This window comes from Euprymna scolopes, chromosome 46, assembly GCF_053919585.1.
Source record: "Euprymna scolopes isolate OS-2025 chromosome 46, ASM5391958v1, whole genome shotgun sequence".
Classification (NCBI taxonomy): domain Eukaryota; kingdom Metazoa; phylum Mollusca; class Cephalopoda; order Sepiida; family Sepiolidae; genus Euprymna; species Euprymna scolopes.
Window position 1 is genome coordinate 43244667 of NC_136527.1, and position 24525 is coordinate 43269191.

Sequence of the window (24525 nt, forward strand, 5' to 3'; positions counted from 1 at the left end):
TCTGTTTTTTTTGTATTTTTCCGACTCGTGGGTAGATAGAAAGGAGAAAAGAAAAAGGAAAACACGTTTGTTACGCACACATAGAGAAAAACCGAGAAATGTTTGTGCTTTCGTGTTAATTCCCTCATGGGCAGGAAAAAAAGAAAAATGGCGGCTTCTTTTGGTTTGTATAAAGCTACCACATGGGTAGATAAAACAAAGGCGCGTAATTCGAAAAGAAACGAGAAATATTCGTATTTTTTTGTACGAAATTAATTACTCTGTTCCATACGACAAAGTCGTCGGGTCACCAAAAATGTGGGGGGGGGGCTGCAGTTGGGTGTTGCGCCCCCAATTAAACACGTGTTCGTAAACAACAAACTTGTCGCATGCAGCGAGACAGAGTAACTATAACAAACAAATAGAGAAAAGTTTAAATAGAAGTTTTATTTCTCGCATGCACCTGAGAGAATGAAAACTTTATTGTGTGTGTGTGTGTGTGTGTGTGTGTGTGTGTGTGTGTGTGTGTGTGTGTGTGTGTGTGTATGAGGAGAGGAATTTCAGTCCGCGTACGTATGGGTGTTGAACGGTAGAGCTAATGTCTCTTGAAAGAAAAGGCTGGAAAAGTGTTCACTTTAAAACTCTTACCGGGTTGATGTTGACCGGCGGGACGCGTTGTCTCCGCTTCGTTGCGAGGCTGATTCCCAGAAGGAGCGAGAGAAAAAGAGAGGAAGAATTATCCGGGCGTCCCCTTTTATATCTCCCAAGGGCAGATAACCAGGTCGCTTTTTGCGACACCTGCCGGTTGGTTGGTGCAGTTATTGCTGGGGAGGAGAAGGCTACACCCTCCTTCCTTCATTTAAAAATGCATAAAAGTTAATTAAATTTATTAATTATACTAATTATAAAATGTAGAAATTTATTGTTACAAATTACGATGCTTTATTTACATAAATTAAAAAAAGAAGTCTTGCGTTTTTTTTTCATTTACTACTGAAAACCATAACTTTAGTCAAGGTATTTTTTGTTTAAACAAAATTTTCACTAAGATTTTAATAAAAATAATTAGTTCATTATATTCCGCGATCGTTATTTGATAAGGATGGGTCAAAATGTTTATACATTTAGAGCATCGCCATTCATTTTACCCGTACCTACCCATAGACAAGATTGGCAAAATACTCTCTAACCCTGATAAAAAAGGACCCAAATTTCCTGAATCACCGGTATGTTACTATGTAAACAGTTTTAAATAAGAAAAACTTACGAAATATAAGCAGAAATCAATAATAATAATAATAATAATAATAATAATAATAATAATAATAATAATAATAATAATAATAATAAACATTTTCTATTTATTTTAAACAATATAGATGATTTTTTAAATTTAAAACAATATAATCACATATTTAATAATTAATTATTAATAATTGAATTGTAATTTATTTATTTGAAGAATGATATTTAAAAAAATTGCAATTTATTAACTAAATGACATTATTATTATTATTATTATTAATGCCATTATCATTATTATTATTATTATTATTATTATTGTTAATGGACCACTAGGTGTGTTAGAATTTTGGATAAATTTTTGATACACCTAACACAAAACTGCAAATAAAATATAAAAAAAACTCGTAATTTCTCTTGTTAAAAGTGGATTGTTTATTTTCTTTATGGAATATACTTCCAAAATAAACGATTGAAGTTGTTTAAAAAATAAGAGAAATATTATTTTTTTAAAACAGTGTTTATAAAATGTTTACAAAATGCCGGCATGCCTTCATGCAGCCATTTTTTACGTAATAAAATCAATAGAAGTTTTCAATTGTAAAATTTTAAAAATCTATAAAAAATGTTCTATTCGTTCAATTTTTACGATATTTTCAGGGTCAATGTGTAATTTTATGCTCTTTCCAATAAACCAAATATAATATTTTAGAGAAACGTTTTTTTTTCAAATTCACCGCCCACATTTTGAAATGTCTATTAAAATCTTAATAATTAAATTATGTGCAACATTGAAGATAAAAGATCAATAAAGAAAATATTCTAATTGAAACAAAAGAAAAAGAAGTTTTTTTTTGAAATTTACCTTTAAAGTCCAAAGTGTAAAACCTTTTTTTTACCACGTTGATTTTTTTTAAATGAAAGCTCATGTTATGCTTACGTCGTCAAGTAAATACCAGACTCTGACGGCAATTTTTTCTGTTTCATTGAATGTTTTCTTTTATTTTTAGATATTTAAAAAAAGATTTAGTCGATGAAGAAGTATTAAAATATATCAATCAAAAACTCGTGTATTTCATTCAAAAAATTTTGTTTTAATCGATGAAGCGGACTTTTTGTTCTAGGGGAAAACTTATAAGTGAATGTGCGTTTCCTTTTGAACAACGGAGGATGATGAAAAATACAAATTTTGGTTAACACACGCAATAAAAAAGAGACATTATTTAAGTCCTTTGGACGAATCCGTATTTCATAAATTTCATTTTAGCAGCAGAAGCTCTTTACAGCTTCGTCCAAAAAATGTTGCGAAAATGCGATTTTCTACGACCTTCGCTTTAAAAAATCCTTTTATTTAAAAAATACATGGAATTTAAAATATAAATATGGATAAATTCTTAACAATGAAGAATAGAACTACCCATTTAATAGTATAATTTTTTAAGTAAGTGATTTTTTGGCATTTAAATATATACATATATTTATAAGCAAGTCAAAATATGTTGATTTTCTTTATATTTTTTAAAGAAAACCGATTAAAAAACAAATATTGCATAATTTGCTATTAAACATGTTATTTTTTAAAATAATAGTATCAAAAGCAAACGGGATAATTAGGATATGTGTATATCTCACAAATCTCAATAAGTGCGTAAAACACAGGCAGAGCTCCAGAGAATGGAAAAGCTGGGGGGGGTCATAAGCAAGAGTGACACATCAACCGAATGATGTTCCCCCATGTTAGTACCAAAAGCAAACAGGACAATTAGGATATGTGTATATCTCACAAAGCACAATAAGTGCATAAAACGTGAACTCCACATGCTCCCAACAATCAACCACCTTTCGGCCCATTCTGTTCACTGACGACCTTCATAACTTCATTTGAACAATACCGATTTAACCGCCTCCCGTTTGGTACTTCATCACCAAGTGAGATCTACAAGAGGCGCATGTCACAAGTACTAGATAAATTGGAGCCATGTGCATGCAAGATGACATGTTAGTACATGGAAAAAATCAACAAGAACATCATGCCCGGCTGAAAAACACACTACAAAAAATTCAGGCTGCTGGCATTACACTAAATTCCGAAACATGCGAAATATGCAATCGCCAGTAAAATTTCTTGCTGGCGGTTTCTAGGGATGGTGAATCCATTAGGAAAATTCATCCCAAACATAGCAGATATGACAAAACCATTAGGGGATTTATTGAGTCAGAAATAGGCGTTTGTTTGTGACAATGCACAACAGGATGCATTCACCTGTGCTATGTTTGTACAACCCATCAAATGAGACTGTGGTTTCTAGCAACGCTTCATCTAACGGGCTGAGAGTAGTATCATTACAACGACAGGATGACACAAAATTACGCCCCATCACCTACGCTTCAGGAGCCATGCCAGAAACTGAAACTCGTTATGCCCAAATAAAAAAGGAGGCCCTAGCAATAACATAAGCTTCTGAACGCTTTTCATACTATCTTGTTGGACTACACTTCACAGTCGAGACAGATCACAAACCACTGCTGCCACTACTAGGTAAACAATGAACTTCCAGCAAGGATACAGAGGTTTCGAATACGTTTAATGAGGTATGGATACACAATTCGCTATGTTCCTGGTAAGCAATGGATTCACTAACAAGACAAGGACCTAGAAGAGTTACCTGACACTGAAAACATCTGAACGAGTTGACGGAAGCCACCAAAACTGATGAAATCAGCAACTACATATTACAATATGTAAGAAACGGCTGACCATCGAAAGACCATGTTCTCGCATCGATTAAACTCTATTGAGCCTACCACAACAGCATCACGTCTGAGAATAGACTATTGATGTATGGCATACGGATAATAGTCCCATCACTGCTGAGACCGACCATCATTGCCAAAATCCCCCCCCCCCGGTCATCAGGGAATTAACAGGTGCAGACAAAGCGCTCGCCAATCCATATGGTGGCCAGGACTATCTGACCAAATCAAAAGGACTGTAGAAAACTGCCCAAGATACGACGCACTAAGACATCAACCACCTGAACCCCTCATGACAACTGAGCTTCCGACAAGACCATGGCACACTCTAGCCTCTGATCTGTTTGAGTTGAAAGGTAGCAGCTATGTCATAATTGTCGACTACTTCTCTCGATATGCAGAGATCGCCATGTTTACATCAATGAGTTCCAGTCCAATAATAAAAAGCTTCAAAGCTATTTTTGCCAGACATGGAATACATGTCATCCTAGAAACAGACCTAGGAAGCCAATACACTTCAAAAAACTTTACCAAGTTCGCAAACGACTGGGGATGCCAACATGTTAAAAACAACCCTCGCTACTGAAGATGCATTGGTCTGTGTGAAAACAATGAAAAGAATGCTAAAAAAGCCAAATACCCACATCTTTCTTTGCTTGCAAACAGAGCAACACCAATGGACCGTGAACTGTTAATGGGCCGACGCCTGAGGAGAAAAGTTCTGACTCACCCGGATCTATTAAACCTTAGATGGCCTGATCTTGAACCAGAAGGCCCAACAACGACTCACGCACTGCCTATCACATAAAGCTAAAGAGCTAGAACCACTCGAAAATGATACACCAGTATGGGTCAGAAGCTTCAAACTCCCAAACAAAAAAGGCATTGTTGTTGAAACAGCAAACACACCACATTCTTATATTCTACAGACCAAAGCAGAAGGGGTAATAATCCTAGACAATCAACGACACATCATACCCAAACCACCACAGATAGTTGAGGCTCACAAATTGGAATCCCATGAAGACAGTCACCCACCAAGGGAAAAAACCGTCAGAACAGCATACCCCATCCTCATCTCTGAAGACTACACAACAACCAGATCTAGACGTCAGCCAAGACCACCTATCAAGCTGGACCTATATATATAAGACATGTTTTAATAGATATTATATCAAAAAAGAGAGAGATCATATACTGAAGGAAATCAAACATTATTAAATGAAAAAAGGGACATTTTATGTTATTTGCATCGATGGGAGTTACTCCCCTTTGTTCAATGTTTAAAATGTAAACTCTCGGACATGAACGTGAATAAACAAGACTCGGTCGGTCGACCATTTTGGGTCTCAATGATTTGTCCTGTCCTGTTGTTAATGATAGAAACGTTACACTTGTTGTGTGGCGTGCTTAACTCGCCTTGTATATATACTTTTCCACTAACACTATATACTCAGGGATGGCTTCCCGCTTGTGCAACAAAGCTTTTTGAGGAATCTGGCTTTAATGATTGATATTTTGCAAGAAATGTCATTACACAGTAATACTCTCCAAGCAAGAAGCATAACTTTGTTTCGAGAAGAAAACCTCATAAAAATATTTATCAAAGCATTGGAATTGCTGAAAGATAATGTAGGTAAACATGAAAAGCAAATTGATGAGAAAGAGTTGCTTCTGATGAGTTCAAAGCCATTCACTTCACTGACAATAGACGATTTCTCTGCCTCGTCAAAAGCTACTGAAAGCAGTAATAGATAACATGAAGAAAAAATCATTGTTGATGAACATCTTAAAGCAACAGTGATCAAGAAAACTTTGTTAAACTTTTAAACTTGATTGTTGATGAACATCTTAAAGCAACAGTGATCAAGAAAACATTATTGAACTTTTCAACTTGATTGTTAATGATAATCTTAAACCAACAAAGTGAGCAAGAAAACTTTATTGAACTTTTCAACTTGATTGAGGAAAGCACTTGTAAAGTAGAAGAAATGCAAGTTCCCTGGATTGCAGCTGAACAACGACTTGGCAAACTCAGTCATATCTTGCATCATGAAATCAGTGTGAAAGACTTCAGAGACTTTGTGGAGAATGTTCTAAGAAAAATCTGTAATTGCAAGAAAATTAATGCCACAAAGTGAAAAAGTAGAAAGAGCAAAGAACATCACCAATACTTTAGCAATAACAATAATAGTTTTCTTTGCCATTACTTTGGTTATGTGTACATTCGTTTTTCTCTCATGTCTATTATAGTGAAATTACAAAACTGATGGAAATCTTCTTGAGTTTCATATGACTACACTAGATAAGATTCTATTAAGTTTTATTTAATATATATTCTTCAGTAATACTACAGAGGTGAAGATGAATATTATTATCTTTTCTATTAAGTTTTATTTAATATATATTCTTCAGTAATACTACAGAGGTCAAGATGAATATTATTATCTTTTCTATTAAGTTTTATTTAATATATATTCTTCAGTAATACTACAGAGGTTAAGGTTAAGATGAATATTATTATATTTTCTATTAAGTTTTATTTAATATATATTCTTCAGTAATACTACAGAGGTTAAGGTGAATATTATTATCTTTTCTATTAAGTTTTATTTAATATATATTCTTCAGTAATACTACAGAGGTCAAGATGAATATTATTATATTTTCTATTAAGTTTTATTTAATATAATATATATTAAGATGGTTAAGATAAATATTATTATCTTTTCTATTAAGTTTTATTTAATATATATTCTTCAGTAATACTACAGAGGTTAAGATGAATATTATTATATTTTCTATTAAGTTTTATTTAATATATATTCTTCAGTAATACTACAGAGGTTAAGATGAATATTATCTTTTCTATTAAGTTTTATTTAATATATATTCTTCAGTAACACTACAGAGGTTAAGATGAATATTATTATATTTTCTATTAAGTTTTATTTAATATATATTCTTCAGTAATACTACAGAGGTCAAGATGAATATTATTATCTTTTCTATTAAGTTTTATTTAATATATATTCTTCAGTAATACTACAGAGGTTAAGGTTAAGATGAATATTATTATCTTTTCTATTAAGTTTTATTTAATATGTATTCTTCAGTAATACTACAGAGGTTAAGATGAATATTATTATATTTTCTATTAAGTTTTATTTAATATATATTCTTCAGTAATACTACAGAGGTCAAGATGAATATTATTATCTTTTCTATTAAGTTTTATTTAATATATTTTCTTTAGTAATACTACAGAGGTCAAGATGAATATTATTATCTTTTCTATTAAGTTTTATTTAATATATATTCTTTAGTAATACTACAGAGGTCCAGATGAATATTATTATCTTTTCTATTAAGTTTTATTTAATATATATTCTTCAGTAATACTACAGAGGTTGAGATAAATATTATCTTTTCTATTAAGTTTTATTTAATATATATTCTTCAGTAATACTACAGAGGTCAAGATGAATATTATTATCTTTTCTATTAAGTTTTATTTAATATATATTCTTTAGTAATACTACAGAGGTTAAGATGAATATTATTATCTTTTCTATTAAGTTTTATTTAATATATATTCTTTAGTAATACTACAGAGGTCAAGATGAATATTATTATCTTTTCTATTAAGTTTTATTTAATATATATTCTTTAGTAATACTACAGAGGTTAAGATGAATATTATTATCTTTTCTATTAAGTTTTATTTAATATATATTCTTCAGTAATACTACAGAGGTCAAGATGAATATTATTATCTTTTCTATTAAGTTTTATTTAATATATATTCTTTAGTAATACTACAGAGGTTAAGATGAATATTATTATCTTTTCTATTAAGTTTTATTTAATATATATTCTTCAGTAATACTACAGAGGTCAAGATGAATATTATTATCTTTTCTATTAAGTTTTATTTAATATATATTCTTCAGTAATACTACAGAGGTCAAGATGAATATTATTATCTTTTCTATTAAGTTTTATTTAATATATATTCTTTAGTAATACTACAGAGGTTAAGATGAATATTATTATCTTTTCTATTAAGTTTTATTTAATATATATTCTTCAGTAATACTACAGAGGTTAAGGTTAAGATGAATATTATTATATTTTCTATTAAGTTTTATTTAATATATATTCTTCAGTAATACTACAGAGGTCAAGATGAATATTATTATCTTTTCTATTAAGTTTTATTTAATATATATTCTTCAGTAATACTACAGAGGTTAAGGTTAAGATGAATATTATTATATTTTCTATTAAGTTTTATTTAATATATATTCTTCAGTAATACTACAGAGGTCAAGATAAATATTATTATCTTTTCTATTAAGTTTTATTTAATATATATTCTTCAGTAATACTACAGAGGCCAAGATGAATATTATTATCTTTTCTAGCAAATTAAACAAGAATGGGATAAGTAAAATAAATTTAGTTCTATATAAGATTCTATTAAGTTCATATATTTTTATATGTATGCATGGGAATATATTTTCATGTTTTTTAACCGAGCACGCGTGAAAAAATCAGCAGCAGCTGTAGGATAGCTGCTTTGTGAAGGTATTAGCAGCAGCAGACATTAAAGAAGGTATGCAAATTAGCAAATATGCCAGAGCTTGCGTCAAAAGAAAAGGAGAGAAAAATACACTTGTTATCAAGGGCAGAAGTGAAGTGCAAGCTGGGAAAGATGGGCGTGTTAAAACGAAGGTGAGAAAATTTCTCCAGAATCAGTATTTCGACATTTTTTACATTTAAATTTAGATTTTTACTTTTTACTTTCTCATATTTTTTATGTATTTTATATGTTGATAAACTTATTGTGTGATTTTTATCTATTTTTATTTTGTGTCATTTTTCTTATTAATTCACTTGTGACATTGTATATGTGCCATTATTACCTAAATTCATTATTGAAGCCAGATTTTTGGTCACCTTTTGTGGATGTATGAATCCTATTACCTGTGTCTAATCTTTCTGCTATGGTATGCATATCAACAACTCATACATTTATGGTATGCATATCAACAACTCATACATTTATGGTATGCATATCAACAACTCATACATTTATGGTATGCATTTAACCAACTCATACATTTATGGTATGCATATAAGCAACACATACATGTATGGTATGCATTTAACTAACTCATACATTTATGGTATGCATATAACCAACACATACATTTATGGTATGCATTTAACTAACTCATACATTTATGGTATGCATATCAACAACTCATATATTTCGATTAATATCGGCGTATATTATTTGTTCTTGTTAAGGAAGCAATCATCGCAATCGTTGCCTTCATCTTACAAAGTGTGGCTGAGTTCATTGCCTTTAACTTTAATAGCTACTTGTTTTGAAGAACTGCTAAGAGTACTCTCCAGGTCATGTGCGTAATTGGAACAGATTATATCGTTTCGGTATTTCAGATTAGGGTGCAACTTTTTGTGAAGTTGAATTCTTTGCTGGTGTGGGAAGCATGTAAAAAGCCCGATCTTCGTTCTTTATTATTTTATATTGCCATCGAGTTATTACTTTGTTTTACATGGGCATGCTTGTATTTTGAACGTATATAAAGACGTTGTCAAGCATCTGCACCATAAAACATGACTTGCAAGCCTCGTCCGCATTCCACAGGAGAGGTTTCTCAAAATATTAGCAACAATTATAATAAGCGATTGCTTCCTAAATCCATAATCCCAGGAATTATTTGATTTTTTTGGATCACAATTTTTATATTATTTATTGCACGAAGTATAGCAAAGGTACTAAGAAGCTTTGCAGCTGGATTAATTTGACATTTTTAGAGCATAATTCTGAATATGAATTGACTTTGTGTCTTACTTATTCCGTAAAAAGCATATAAAATCAGACTTTTGTTATAGTACTTAAGCGTAGGGTTTGTTCTGTCCTAGAAGCATTTGTTTGCAGACTTTCTGCTGTCAGAAGGCGAATGTGTTTCTTTTCTATCGCAGTATTTGTTTCATTTTTCAAAGTAAGATACCGATTGTAAAATGAATTTGCCACTCTCTGAGGCATATGAACAAATGCAGATTTTGAAATGGAATTCAATTGTTGTATGTTGTTATGCAGAAGGTTTGAACTATATATTAACTATATACGATAAATTGTAATGTTATAGACGACGTTCTCATTTCGTTCTTCCTCTCGCCTGTCGACCCCATCGAAGTGCTAAACCAATTAGAGAAATACTTTTTTGACGTTTTTATTCCCTGTGCTTTCCATTTCCGTCTGCTCTTTTTCTCCTGCTGTTCATGCCGTCACGTCTCTCCCACTCCACTCTCTGTCTCACTACCCCTACTTCAATCCATGCGTGACGTCACCAGTCCTGCTTCCTCCTACTGCTCCTCTCGCTATTTTACTGCAGCATACTATAGAACAGAATCACATTCCACCACAAACTTATTACCAAGGATTTTCTTAGTGATTAAATTTCATTTTTTGTGTGTATGGATGACATGCTATATTTGAGTATTGCAGAAAAACAACTTAGCATAGTACCTACATATACTTCGCTAATGGTGATTAATTCCTATCGTCATTTCCAAAAACAAGTTAGTTCTCACAAGAACGTGGTAACTCAAAATATTCCTAACCGTCGAAAATTGTGATAAACTGGAATATATATATATACATATATATATATATATATATATATTGGGACTGTACGTATGCAACAATTCTGTAATAAAGAAGGGAAACAGACAAGATGTATGATTGTCTGTGTCTCCCAATTCCTGTCCTTAAGACTAACTATGAAAAACTGATTAAGAAGTAATTAGTTAATTTGATATTGGTCTTTTTTCTGGCTTGTGAAGATATTAGCAGCAGCCATTAAAGCATGTATGCAAATTAGCAAGTTTTCTGTCCTAGAAGGATCTGCTCGCAGGTAAGACTTTCTGCTATGCAAAAAGGTTTTAACTATATATTAGCTATATAAGATGAATCACATTCCACCACAGAATAATTACCAATGAATTTCCTAAGGTGATTAAATTTATTTTTGTAAATGAATGGACGTGCTTTATTTGAGGATTGCAGAATAAAAAAACTTAGCATAATACGCACGTATACTTTGTAGCGGTGATTAATTCCTATCCTCGTTTCCAAAAGCAAGTTAGTTCTCACAAAAATGTGTTAACTTAAAATCTGCCTAACCTTGGACAATTGTTATAAACTGGGAAATAAATCCTCTTAAGGTTATATGTTAGGACGATACACCTCTAACAATTTTTTTTCATTTCGTATAAACTTTGGCGAGAATTAGAGTTGTACATCTAAGGATAACCTGTCGGCAAACGAAAATATATCACTCTTACACGTGACGTGTTTGAAAATTTACAATAAATTTATTTCTTTTATAATAAATATGAACGTCACAATGTATTCTTCTCCAACTAATCTAGCAATAGTTTTTGTAAGAATATTCATTGGAAAAAGAAACAATTTTTAATGCTAAATTATGTGTACGTGGTAAAAATAAACAATGCAGAATAAAAGTATTTAATCGAAAATAAAATCAATAAAAATATCTATTCTAACATTTGTTAACTTTGTTTCACGTCTTCATTCCTCGAACAAAATAAAAAGGTTAAGAAATGATGTAGCATTTAATGTTGTCATATCGCTGGTGGCTTGTATGGGCGTATTTACACAACTGGTTTTGTTGATGTTTACAAGCCAATTGATTTAAACACGATAAAAGTTTGTAAGAAGGTCAGTAGAATTACACTTCACACAAAGTATTTTCATCTGATAACAGATCAATTATTCGAAGTAGAAAGATTCGTTCACATGAATAAAAACAAAAATATGACTACAAAACTTACTATCTACATCAAGTCTGTAAATAGCTAATCAGTTTATAATTGTTGAATAGCTTTTGTAGAAGTGCAGAAATTAAAAAATAAAGCTGCATTATCTGGAAAACACTTTCCTTTCAAAATCATGGTGAGTGTTCTCCATAGTTTTCAGTTGTTGGTCCGATTCCTCTGAAGACATCGCATGATTTTAACTTGGCAGAATACATGGGTCGGTTGCAATTACCTTCGACAGTGCAGTAGTGACATCTGACTTGTCTGTTTGCACTTATTTGCTGTCCTTAGATCATCTATATCAGAGTTACCTTCTCCTAGATGTGTGTCTTTACTAAGACGAAAGGTGCATCTCCACTAGTGGATTAATGTTCCACTAGATACCAACCTTGATATTTTTTATAACTCGGCGCAGTATATACAGCACCTAACCTTATTAATTAGTCACCCATCTGGTACTGGCCAGGCTCATCATTAAAACCTTAAGTAGATATTTAGACATGAATACTCCATATAAAACACACGTTTTATTCGGATGTATTAAATTTAAAAAGAAAAGTGAAAATATGTTTAAACGTGACTGCGGCATAAAAGCGTGTGTGTAATTTCGGGTGATTTTAAAGATTTACATGAGAATAAAAACTTTGTTTTTAAAAGAAAATTCTTAACACAGATTTGGAACACAATTTTTAACACAATAATACTAACACACATATAACAATAATATAGTTTTTTTTACTTTTTCGAATTTTATTACTTTAATTCTCATTGTGGATAGAACATACAACTATGCTATAAAATTGATGTTATGACAGACGTTCAATACTTGGTCTAATTTCTCATATAAGCTGATTGCAACTGCTGTTCAAAATATTTGCTGTAGCGTTCAATATTTAACATTTTACAGTATTATTGAAGGCATTTATTAGGGACGCTTATTTCAACTAGAATTGCAACTTTCTCCCTCTGTCAAGGTTAATAGACACATTTTCTTGGTATGTAGCTGTAGGACCGAAGAAAGTTGGAGTACATGCAAAAGAGGAACCATACTTAACTGGAATTTAGTTTCTTTCCCGTATGTGTTTTCATATGAGTCGATAAATGTGACTTCTGTGCAAATGAAGAACTACATACTTCACAAGAATGTGGTTTCTCTCCCGTATGTATTTTTATATGACGCAACAAAGCTGACTTCCATGCAAAAGAACAACTACATACTTTACAGGAATGTGGTTTCTCTTCTGTATGTGTATTCATATGACTAAACAAATGTGGCTTCCGTGCAAAAGAAGAACCACATACTTCACATGAATAAGGTTTCTCTCCTGTATGTGTTTTCATGTGACTCAACAACTGTGATTTCCGTGCAAAAGAAAAACTACATACTTCACAAGAATGTGGTTTCTCTCCCGTATGCGTTTGTATATGATTCAACAAATGTGACTTCTGTGCAAAAGAAGACCCACATACTTCACAGGAATGTGGTTTCTCTCCTGTATGTGTTTTCATATGATTCAACATATTTGACTTCCATGCAAAAGAAGAACCACATACTTCACAAGAATGTGGTTTCTCTCCTGTATGTGTTTTCACATGATCGAACAATGTCGACTTATGTGCAAAAGAAGAACCACATACTTCACAAGAATGTGGTTTCTCTCCCGTATGTGTTTTCATATGACGCAACACATGTGACTTCTGTGCAAAAGAAAATCCACACACTTCACAAGAATGTGGTTTCTCTCCCGTATGTGTTTTCATATGACGCAACAAATCTGACTTCCGTGCAAAAGCAGAGTCACATAGGTCACAAGAATGTGGTTTCTCTCCTGTATGTGTTTTCATATGACGCAACAAATGTGACTTCTGTGCAAAAGAAAAACCACATTCTACACAAGAATGTGGTTTATCTCCCATGTTTGATTGCATCTGATTCCACAAAAAGTAAATTAAATTAAGTGTATGATAATAAGCTGATAAGTTTCAACTTTAGATAATTTCTGTGAAGGAATTTAGAATTATTTTCAAACTTTTTCAATTATCAATGACGAAAGGTCCTTCTCATCCATAAATGGACTTCTTTTCATTGTAGCAAATTCTGGAAATATACAATAAATTTGAAAAAATATAATTTATGTGGTAAAATATCCACAACATTTATTATTAAATTCAAAATAAAATGAGCATAGTTTTATGCAATATAGGTTAGTAAACAAAATTAACTTGTTTCTACTGTCAAATATTAAACAAAAATTGTCACATTTCTCCATTTTGCAAATTAGAGGATTGACTTCGTATATAATTTAATTCTTCGGAATACTGTTCTCATCTAAGAAACAGAAACACAATGAAATAGTTAATATTTGACAGTCTGCAATTTTTTTTTAGTTTTCTTTGAATTAGTCTGTGGCAACAGTCTGGTGAAAGGACATGCTACTTCTCTTCAATTTTTGTCCAAAGTTCTTTCAGATTAAACATTTCATCATTGTGTTGCTGTTGCTTGATGTTTTCGATAGGATTGAGGTGTGGAGATTCTGAACACGGAATATAATTCTCTTCAAGGAAATCTTTACATTGCCAGTGAATGGAGCATGATTTTCCATTATCTATTACAGTCTTTTAATGATGTTAACCCCATGTGGCATGACATGACTTGGAAAATAAAAGAGACAAGAGTTAATTCGTGTCACATGTTGAAAGACAAACATAAAAGCGTAAAAGAGGAAACCAAGTAGAGAGTAAGGTACTAGTATATTAAACTAGAGAGAAGTAAAGAGGCAGGTAGATAATTAGATATTAGTTATTGTTGCGAGGTGGGTCATATACAGAGATTCTGCAGGAAGCATATCATAGGAAACGGGGGCGTTTCATCCCTGTGATGCCTGATAAATGGAACAAAGGCATCGATGCACATACTTGGTAAAATGGGTGCATCAAACGTATTTTCAATAAGAATTCAGGGAAAGAATTATAGAGCTCTGGCGAATAGCGGAGCAGAGGTGCCAGTAATAAAAATCTTTTAAAAGCACTTTGACAGGGATCTAACTATGTGACTATGTGATAAAAACGTTAGTTTAAGTGCATCAAATGGGTCCCCATTTATTGTAGAATCGTTCGATTAAGATTAGGGGTGGGAAGTCAGTCTATCCACAAGGACTTCTTTGTTACAGAAAATCTCAACACAACTAAACCGCGACTTAAAATAAATAAGTTAGGGTGTAGTTTAATTTAGGAGCAATAAGATTATGTCTATATTTCATCAATAGTTCAGTTAATTGCACAGAAAATTACATTTAAACACCAGCATCTGCATACATACTTGAGAAGGGGCTGCAAAATAACTAAGTTTAGTGAGCACAGAAAATTACATTAAAACACCAGCATCTGCATACATACTTGAGAAGGAGCTGCAAAATAACTAAGTGTAGTTTGGCTGGTGACATTATCGAGATTAACATGAATGAGGAACAAAAAGAAAAAAAATTGAAGGCAATAAAAGTACCCCAAGAATTCAAGTTGGAAGTTGATATGTTGCTGAAGTAGAATAGAGATTTTTCTTGTGCAGAACCGATACGCTGGAGAAGCGTATCAATACTGGAAATATGAGCTCATACTAAGACTCCAGTATTGAAAACCACTAAAGCAATAAAAGTTGATAGACTAAGAGAATAGACGAAATGCCCATATTTCATCAATAGTTTAGTTACTTGTTATTGACGGAAATATTTCTCAAAATTAGATCTAAAGTCAGGATACTAGCAGGTTAAATTAAGTAAGGACGATAAAATGAAAACTGTGTTCACCAGCTACCAGGGTTTATTTCAGTCTAACGTGATGCTGCTCAGACTTGCAGATGCATCCAGGGTCTTCCAGTAATTAATGTCCATAGTTATACAGGAACAGCAAGATTATGCATTACCGTATTTCGATGATATTTTAAGATTCTCAGATACGATCATATAGATAGGATACCTGTGAGTTTATGTAATTTATTTAATTTTCTCAAATAAAACTATGGAAAATCATTTAGATCACATAGATAGGGCACAAGCCAGTTTACATAAGCACAACCTCATGTTGAAAGCCAGAAAATGTGAGGATTTTGAAAAGAGAAGTACAGTATTTGGGGTTCAAAGTAAGTGAACAGGGTATAGAGCCAAACCTTGACAAAGTCAAATCGATAAAAGTAGAAATTTCATCAATATCACGTTATATTATCAACGATTTATAAAGAAACATTTCTGAGACAACCGAGCCGTTGGTTTACTTGATGATAAAATATGCAAGGTTCCAATCGGACAACACATGATAGTCTGCCTTTGATGTTTGCCTAAAAACGAAGCTTGCAGATATTGTTATACTGGCTTATCTTGATCTTGAGAAGGACAACCAACTGTACACAATTGTCAGAAGTGGGGAATGTCTGTAGTAAATTGTCATATGATGAGGACAATCGACTGTACACAGATGCATCCAATCATGTATTTGGGGAATGTCCATTGCAAATTGTCATAGGAATGGTAAAGAGAGAGCTTGAAAAAACAATTTACTTTTTATCACATGAAGTTATTGATATGCAGACGAGATGGTCGACTATAGAAAAAGAAGCATACACGATACACTACGCCCTTAATAAGTTGACTCACTATTTGCATAGTGCAAAGTTCCATATCTATACTGATCACAGACTGCTAGAATATTTATCAAACTTGCCACTACAGAATAGGAAAATATAGACGTGGGCTTTTTGAGTATGGCTGTACATAACTGCACCATACAGTGCCTGAAATGGAAGGAAAATGTTTGTGTGGATTCGAGCTGAGACAATGACATTCCCCAGTAGAAATAGATGGTAGGAATTAATTGGTAGAAATAGATAATAGGAATTACTTGGTAGAAATAGATGGTTGCAATTACCTGGTAGAAATAGATGGTTGCAATTAATTGGTAGAAATAGATGATAGGAATTAATTGGTAGAAATAGATAATAGGAATTGGTAGAAATAGATGGTTGCAATTACTTGGTAGATGCGATGAACTTGAATCGATTTTAGCCAAAAAAGTTTGCATCATATAAGATATCCCCTAAACGTCCTATGTTTTCGAGTGTAGATTTAAGAAGCAGATAAGGACATTTTTTAATTTAAAGATGCGGATGAAGAATGGTAAATCGTCTAAAACAGAACAAAAATAGTTCATAGTGAAAGACGAGATAGTGTATTACTTGTCAAAACCCAAAAACAAACTATTGATAAGGTTATATGTACCGTTACATCATAGAAAAAAACTGCTAGTGCAGTATGATGACACTATGTGTCATAAGGGCATGGAAAAGATGTTTCACGCCAATAAGTAAAAGTATTTATGCCCGTATTCATTTTATTATTATGTAGCTGTAGTTCGATGTAATGTCATACATTTTTAATAGAATTGAGGTATGGAGATTGTGCAGGCCAATTAAAACATGAAATATAATGCCCTTTAAGTAACCTCTTGACACTGTCAGTTGCATGAATGGGAGCACTATCCTACATAAAGATGGGATTATCATCCAAATTTGGGCCAAAATATGTAGAAAATGCTCAGTCAACATATTAATGTACTTGGTCGAATTCATTCACCCTTGCTAGCAAACTAATACGCCACATTAATACTGAACCTAACGTTAAACTGCGCACCTAGCATTACATTCTTTGTCCTTCTTTCAACTGAGGTACTGCCTGATATCAGTGACTTGCCTATTGAACTTGTGGCTAAAAATCACTTTTGATTAATATGAAGAGTCATTATCTTCAATGCATCCAACAGAGCCTAGATGGAACTTTCTGTTCTTTACAGTAATCATTGGCTTGCATCTTGCAACAGAGCCTCACAAATTAAATTCCTCTAATCTATTCTTAACTGTAGAAAGATAACACTTCTTAACAAGATTACACTGTTGTTCGATTTGGGAAACCGTTTCAAATCTGTTTCTGGCGCTGCAAATCAGGATAGCATTGTCTTCCCTGAAAGAAGAAACTCTATGACGACTAGATTTAGGGGCGTCATGAACATTGCCAGTTTTCGTGCTTTTGCAGTTACTCGCACGGTTATCTAAATACATTTCAATCTTTGGCTGATTTATTGATTAGATATACAAGAAAGGTGGAGATTAGTGAGCTCCTGACAGTCACTAAGGACAAATCGAGGCATATGGACTAGATGTTACGTTGTCTAACCTGGAACGACAACAATTACGATTAGAGATGCTTTGTTGCCTAAAAGGTGGTATTTTTAGCTGGTTTAAAGATTATTTGTTTCCTTAAGACACCTTAATTTTCATTGTTCTCATCAATCCATGATTATGTACTTCATCCTATACGGGTCTATGGTTTCCCTTTCCCATCCATATATACTCCACCATAACTGAATTTTCAATCTCTCCACATATTACAGCTTTTCAATGTTTTTCTAACATTACTGTTAATTGTAGGACTCAACATACATCATGTGAGCACATCATTTTATCACCCCAAACTAACGGCAAAGTAGAACGTTTTAGTGAAAAAAATGGAATAATAAACAGTCATGGATATATACATTAACCAAATGTTGGTGGCTGTCAGATTCAATGTGAGTGAAACGACGAAATTCTTACCATGCTCTCCAATAGATACATGATCTTGCCATTACATAATATATTCATGCTTTGTAAAGTATACTAGCGTGATGAGCAACATGAGATCGGCTGAAAGAAAGGCTGCATTGGCTGCTCTGAGTCGGATAGCGATTCAGCCATGGAACAAGATGATATCCCAATATGGATGAGTCGACATCAATGGGAAAGGCCATATGAGGAGTCTAACATAGCATTGATGGAGAGTAGAGTCATGATATGTAGCATAATGACTAAACTTGGCAAATGTTTGGATGCGATTTATCCCCTATTTGCATCACTTGCAGATGTCAAAGACAAAATTAGGATTTGTTCAGAAAGTTATAAATAAGTTTGGATGTTGGGTAGAGGAACAAGGAAAAATTTAGTTTTTAAAAGAATATTCTTTTCAGCAAAATAGATTATAAGTTTTATTATTAACTTGAGCAGTATGCATGCACGGTAGTCATCGAGTGTCATCTACCGATGTTAATTTTAAATTACCACGTGGTTACCATCAGATGGTTTCAACCATGCATCAGGTGTTCCTAATATTAAAACATTTAAAAAAAACACACGCACACATATTATTTATGATCAATAGGGTCAGGTTGTCAGAATTGATATTTTCAGTGGTGAAAGATCAACTATTTGACATACACAACTTTCAAAGGTGAGCGCACCTGTTAAAAGCAGGTCACATACATAGCCCAAGGGTTTCCTGTTTCCCTCTAGCTTAGTCTATATTTCGTTATTCTTGTTTAACTTAATTCCTCCTGTAGCGCGTTTCATATATTCTTAGACTCCAACCATAACCTCATCACTAGAATCAATCATGCAGTTTCCATGACATTCAGTGAGTAACTCGATTCCATGATGATTGACATACTGCAGGAGAATTGTTCAATTTGCATTTTTGATTGCATATTCGGAATTTTCTCTTCTTTTTCTTGTTCTTCCTTTTTTTAAGAAAGCCGTTTAACCTATGCAGGTATAAAGTTGGCTGTGGAAAGAGGTTGGGGGAGAAAGAAGTTTTGATTTGAGGGAAATTTTTTGTGGGGAGGAAACGAGAAACCATTTTGATGATTTTGCACATGTCAGAAAATGATCAGTTTCTTCTCATTATAATCTAAAAAATGATGTCTTTTTAGTAGTTTTTTTTTTAAAATAGAAACAGTCTGCATTGCACAAGTGACTGTCAACCATTTTAGGCTTTCTTTCTTTCCTTTCTTTTCTTTTTTGTTACATGACCAATCCTTTGAAGCACACACACACATGCTAATCAAGTAAGTTACAATTTTCCATACACAAATTCAAAACATCTACTTATGAAAGCCCCATTTATAATAACTTCCTTTTCATCTATCACAGTTAATGTCCCCAAAATACAAAATAATTTAATTTTATGTCATCTTCACTTTTCAAATAGAATTAAATTATTGCAAGAAAAACAAAAAAAGTTTTCGACATGTAAAAAATATATGTAAAGAAAAACATATTGTGATTCATATTTTTGGATTATTTGGAATATTGTCTTCATCTTAAATGTTATTTTTACAATTTTTGCACAATAAATAACACCCAAGATGAGAACAGTAGTCTTAATAATCTAAATAATACAATAAATCATTCTTCATCTAAAAAATTAAGAACCGTAATATTGTAATTTGTTTAAAAATCATGATTATTTTTTAATTTAATCAAAGGTATTTTTAAGGTTTGTTGAATGTATTTTTGAGAGAACTTAAAAATACAATATAATAAGTTTCTTTAATTATCAGCATTCTTTAAACAACGAACAGAAAATCTGATAACTACATTTCCAAATAAATTAACAGAAAACTCTTTGGTATATTTACGTGTGTAAACAGTTTCTAATACATCGATCCTTTATATTGAAAACACTAGACGATCATACAAACATTTAATTAAGGAAAGGAAAAAACAACAACTAAATATCAAAAAAGCTATTTAAAAAGGGCTAAATTCAATAAATTGGCTGAAAAAGTCGATGTTTCCAAAATGGGGGATCGATTTACTAAAACTTTGTATTAGAAACAGAGCACAACTTAAAAATGTTAAGTATTGAATTTTTTTTATAATCTGGTGTATTAGTGATAAGTACACAGGAGTGTAGTACTAGGATATGAAAAATGTACTTTTTTCAAAAGTGAGGTATCACTTTTCATTATAATTTCAGCATGGATCAATAAGTGCACTAGTACTGCTCATTTTACATTAAATTTATATAAAAATGTGATCCCCACGTTTGGAAAAAGTAATTTCCTCATATCATGAAATCTTATTATCTGTGTCAGTTTTGAAGTATATATTCGTTTTCAGCATATCCGAAAAAACTATAAAAGTTTTTCTTTGTAAAGATTTTTATGATTTTTATTTTTTGCTTTACCTCAGGTTCTAGACATTGATACTTGTTTTTATGTTTAAGTATTGAAAATAAAATAATAGATTAATGATAATAATTCACTGAGAAAATTGAAAAAAAAGATGAAAACTGTGCAGTCACACACACACGCACGCAAATAACAAACCATTATTCATTACAATTTCCCAGCGCATTTAAGAAAATATATAATCTGTCAGCAACGGTACAATTTCAAATTTTGCCCACACACTTTTCTCAAACAACAAAAGTAAAAATAACATGTTTGGCGGACATAGGTGAAAGCAAGTCACGTGACACAACCAGCCAAAGAAAAAATTATAATCTTTTTAACGAATTTCCATAGCGAAAATATCAGCAGGAGCAGTCCCTTTCTGGAGCCGTCCAAAAATGTATACAATAGCCGTCTACAGAGACATTTCAGCTTTCTGTCTCTCTCAGCTCACTTCTAGACACCACGAGAGCATGTTTCTCTTGTTCACGACCTCGTCACCGCCAACATCGTAAAACATCACACGCATACACCATGCAGGCACAAAACTATGTGTGCACACACACACACACGCGCGCACACACACACGCATTCATCCTGCAACATCTTCTAAGCAAGGCGAACTTCGCCAGATACACACGCTTTAAATTCCTTTTTTTAATTACTTTCATGCAGGACTTTCATCTAACATTTCTAATTACAATAACATCGAAAGAACTGTCACCCGTTGGACCTTTTGTGATCACCTTATTGTTGTTGTTTAAAAAATACATGTTGTGCATTTAAATCAGAAGGAGGTGTCGTTTGTTTCATTCTTTTTATTATTTGTTTGGGGGGGGGGGGTGAGGAAATTTAATCTCACTTATACTTCTGACCCCCACTACAAAATTGGTGACACCCGACTGTGAAATGAAACACACACTTCCCTCCACAATCCACAGTTCAATATCACGCTATTTTCCCATTTAAATTGGGACTGCAGACGTCCGCTACACCGACTCCTTGACAACATGAAGACCAGAAATTGGCAATTTAAAGGCGTCCAAATCACTTTCAGGACAAAATCAAGTGAAACAAGAGCATGGATCCATCACATTCAGAAATATCTTCAGCCACCCTATCATTAAACATCCCGGCATTCACCACAGCCAACATTAAGTCCTTGTTCATCCAAATCCAAGCGTTATTCGACACGAAGCAGATAACGTCGGCAAAGGACAAGATATACTTACCTGATGTCTCCAGCGATTTATAAACACATTTCTGACGTTAATGACAGCTATGAACACCCTATAAGAGGTTTTTGTTCAACCTAAAAACAGCATCTTCTGTCGTCATTTACTGGCAACTCGTCGTCAACAAAGAAACGAAAGCGTGGACCAGTATTTACAGTCCTTAAAAGAACTTGCTAAGGATTGTGACTTTCAGGCTTTCAGGCTGTGTCGGCGATACAAGCGAGGGATGATCAGGGATGCATTCATAAACGGAATCGAGTCATCCCCACTACAAAACAAACCAATGAAAAACATTTAAGATTTATAGTTTTTTTTTTCTTTTGGTAAACAAAAAACAACATTAGTAAAAAATATTTAAAATTTATAAAATTATTTTTTCTTTGGTAAACGATAAATTCGTACTGAAATAAACTTTCAGTTGCAATTAAAAATTGATATAAATTTTATATTACTACATTTCTTTTTTAAATAGCGTTTTTTTTTCTAATTAATATATACTATTATGAGTTGAATTTCCAAGAAAAAGAAACTTCCTAAAAATTAATTAATTTAAAAAAAATTAAAACCATTAAAATTCCATTTTTTTTTTTAAATGTTTCGTTACAACATAAATTTATAATTAACGGTGTTTAATTTTTTTTTAATATTAAGCTATAATATAAGCATTACTCTTGCCAACTATTTTATGGCCAGATTAAAACCGATTGAAAAATATTATTGCAAAAAAAATAAACATTTTGTAGACCAATCTAGTTTGTCTCATTTTACTAAATAAAGAATAAAAAATTAACCAAATGAACAGTCGTACATATTTCGTAAAACTGTATTTCATATTAAATATAAAAATGTTTATAATATTATTAATCGTTAAACTGTGTAAATCTTAAAATCTAACAAAATTATAACAAAGATTAATTATTAATTGCAGTTTGAAGAAGATAAACAAAGGTTTTAAAAATCATGAAGTCACTTCTGCTGTTCCATATTTCGTATAGTTAAGACAAGTTTGACTTTACGGGATTATGTGGGTGCTCCGTTCTTCCCAATCGTTTGGAAGTGCCTAACGATTATTAAGATGGAAAGTAAGTAATAATTTACCAAAACGTTTTAAGGTATTCTCGGCATTGACCGTTGTTTTTTGTTTTATGTTTTTTTTCTTTTTGTATCGATAACAAAAAACAATCGACACCGAAAATTTTTCCACGATAAATCACCATTTCAGGATTATTCGCTTAGTAAATGAAGTTAACTCCCTTACATTTTAACGTGTTCTGTTAATGTGAAAAAGTCGATACTAAAATCATGCAGTAATACTTACGTTTTTGTTTTATAATCTGCTTTCGATTAACTTTATCTGTTTTTATAAAGGAAACGATTTTTCAAATGTGATTGACTTTACAAGCTCAACTTAACATTCAAGATGACGAACGGAAGAGCAAGTTCGCAGAAGCAAAATTGAAGAGGAAAAAAAAATAATTTCGAAATAGAGCGGATATATTTACTGAATATCACAGATAAAATTAGTATTATTTTATTTAATATTTTGGTACTGGTCGCGGTAAGAGTTCCCTGCCGAACACCCTAAAAAAACAATGACTTCTCCCCACGCATGCGCAAAGGACATGTTTTAGTTGCCATAGTAATAAAATACATTACTACACATTTATTAATAATATCTCACTTTTAATCACTTTTATCAACTTTGTTTTTTACTTTTTAATAGCATTTTCTTTTTAAATGACAACGTTAATGTTTATGAATATTGAAATAAAATACATTACTACACATTTATTAATAATATCTTCTTTTTTTTTACTGTTCTACTGTTTGTGTCACTTTTATCGACTTTTTCTTTTCTTTTTTAATAGCATTTTCTTAAAATGAATATTAAAATAATTTCCCAACTTTTTTCATTCCTATGTGTTTTTAGTTTTGTATGTTGAATGAAACTTTTATTTTTCATGACAATAATAGTTATCAACCCCGGTTCTTTGGCTGACAAACGACATCTGTCGGCGGTTCTTGAAACTAAATCACACGCATTCGCTTCATGTTACTGACATGCAGAAGTGCCAATGGTGCCATAGGTGTTATTGTAAATTAACACTCTTAGCTAATTCTGTAAAATAAGATTCTACTTTTTTAGGCGAATTTGCACCCTCCCCATGTTAAGAATGGCTTTTTAAATAATAACGTTATTGACACATAAACAGTAAAAAAAAAAGATATTAATAAATGTGTAGTAATGTATTTTATTTCAATATTCATAAACATTAATTTTGTCATTTAAAAAGAAAATGCTATTATAAAGTAAAAAAAAAAAGTTTTAAAAAAGTCGATAAAAGTGATCAAAAGTGAGATATTATTAATAAATGTGTAGTAATGTATTTTATTTCAATATTCATAAACA

At 32.1% G+C, this 24525-nt stretch overlaps 1 protein-coding gene across 1 annotated transcript in view; it reads right to left on the bottom strand.

Moving 5' to 3' along the window:
• LOC145270588 (uncharacterized) overlaps positions 1–23535 on the bottom strand; it is a 104019-nt gene extending 80484 nt beyond the window's left edge. The window contains exon 1 of the mRNA XM_080126216.1: positions 23434–23535. The gene's annotated coding sequence lies outside the window, so the exon portion shown is untranslated. The remainder of the gene's footprint in view (positions 1–23433) is intronic.
• Between the last annotated feature and the right edge of the window lie 990 nt (positions 23536–24525).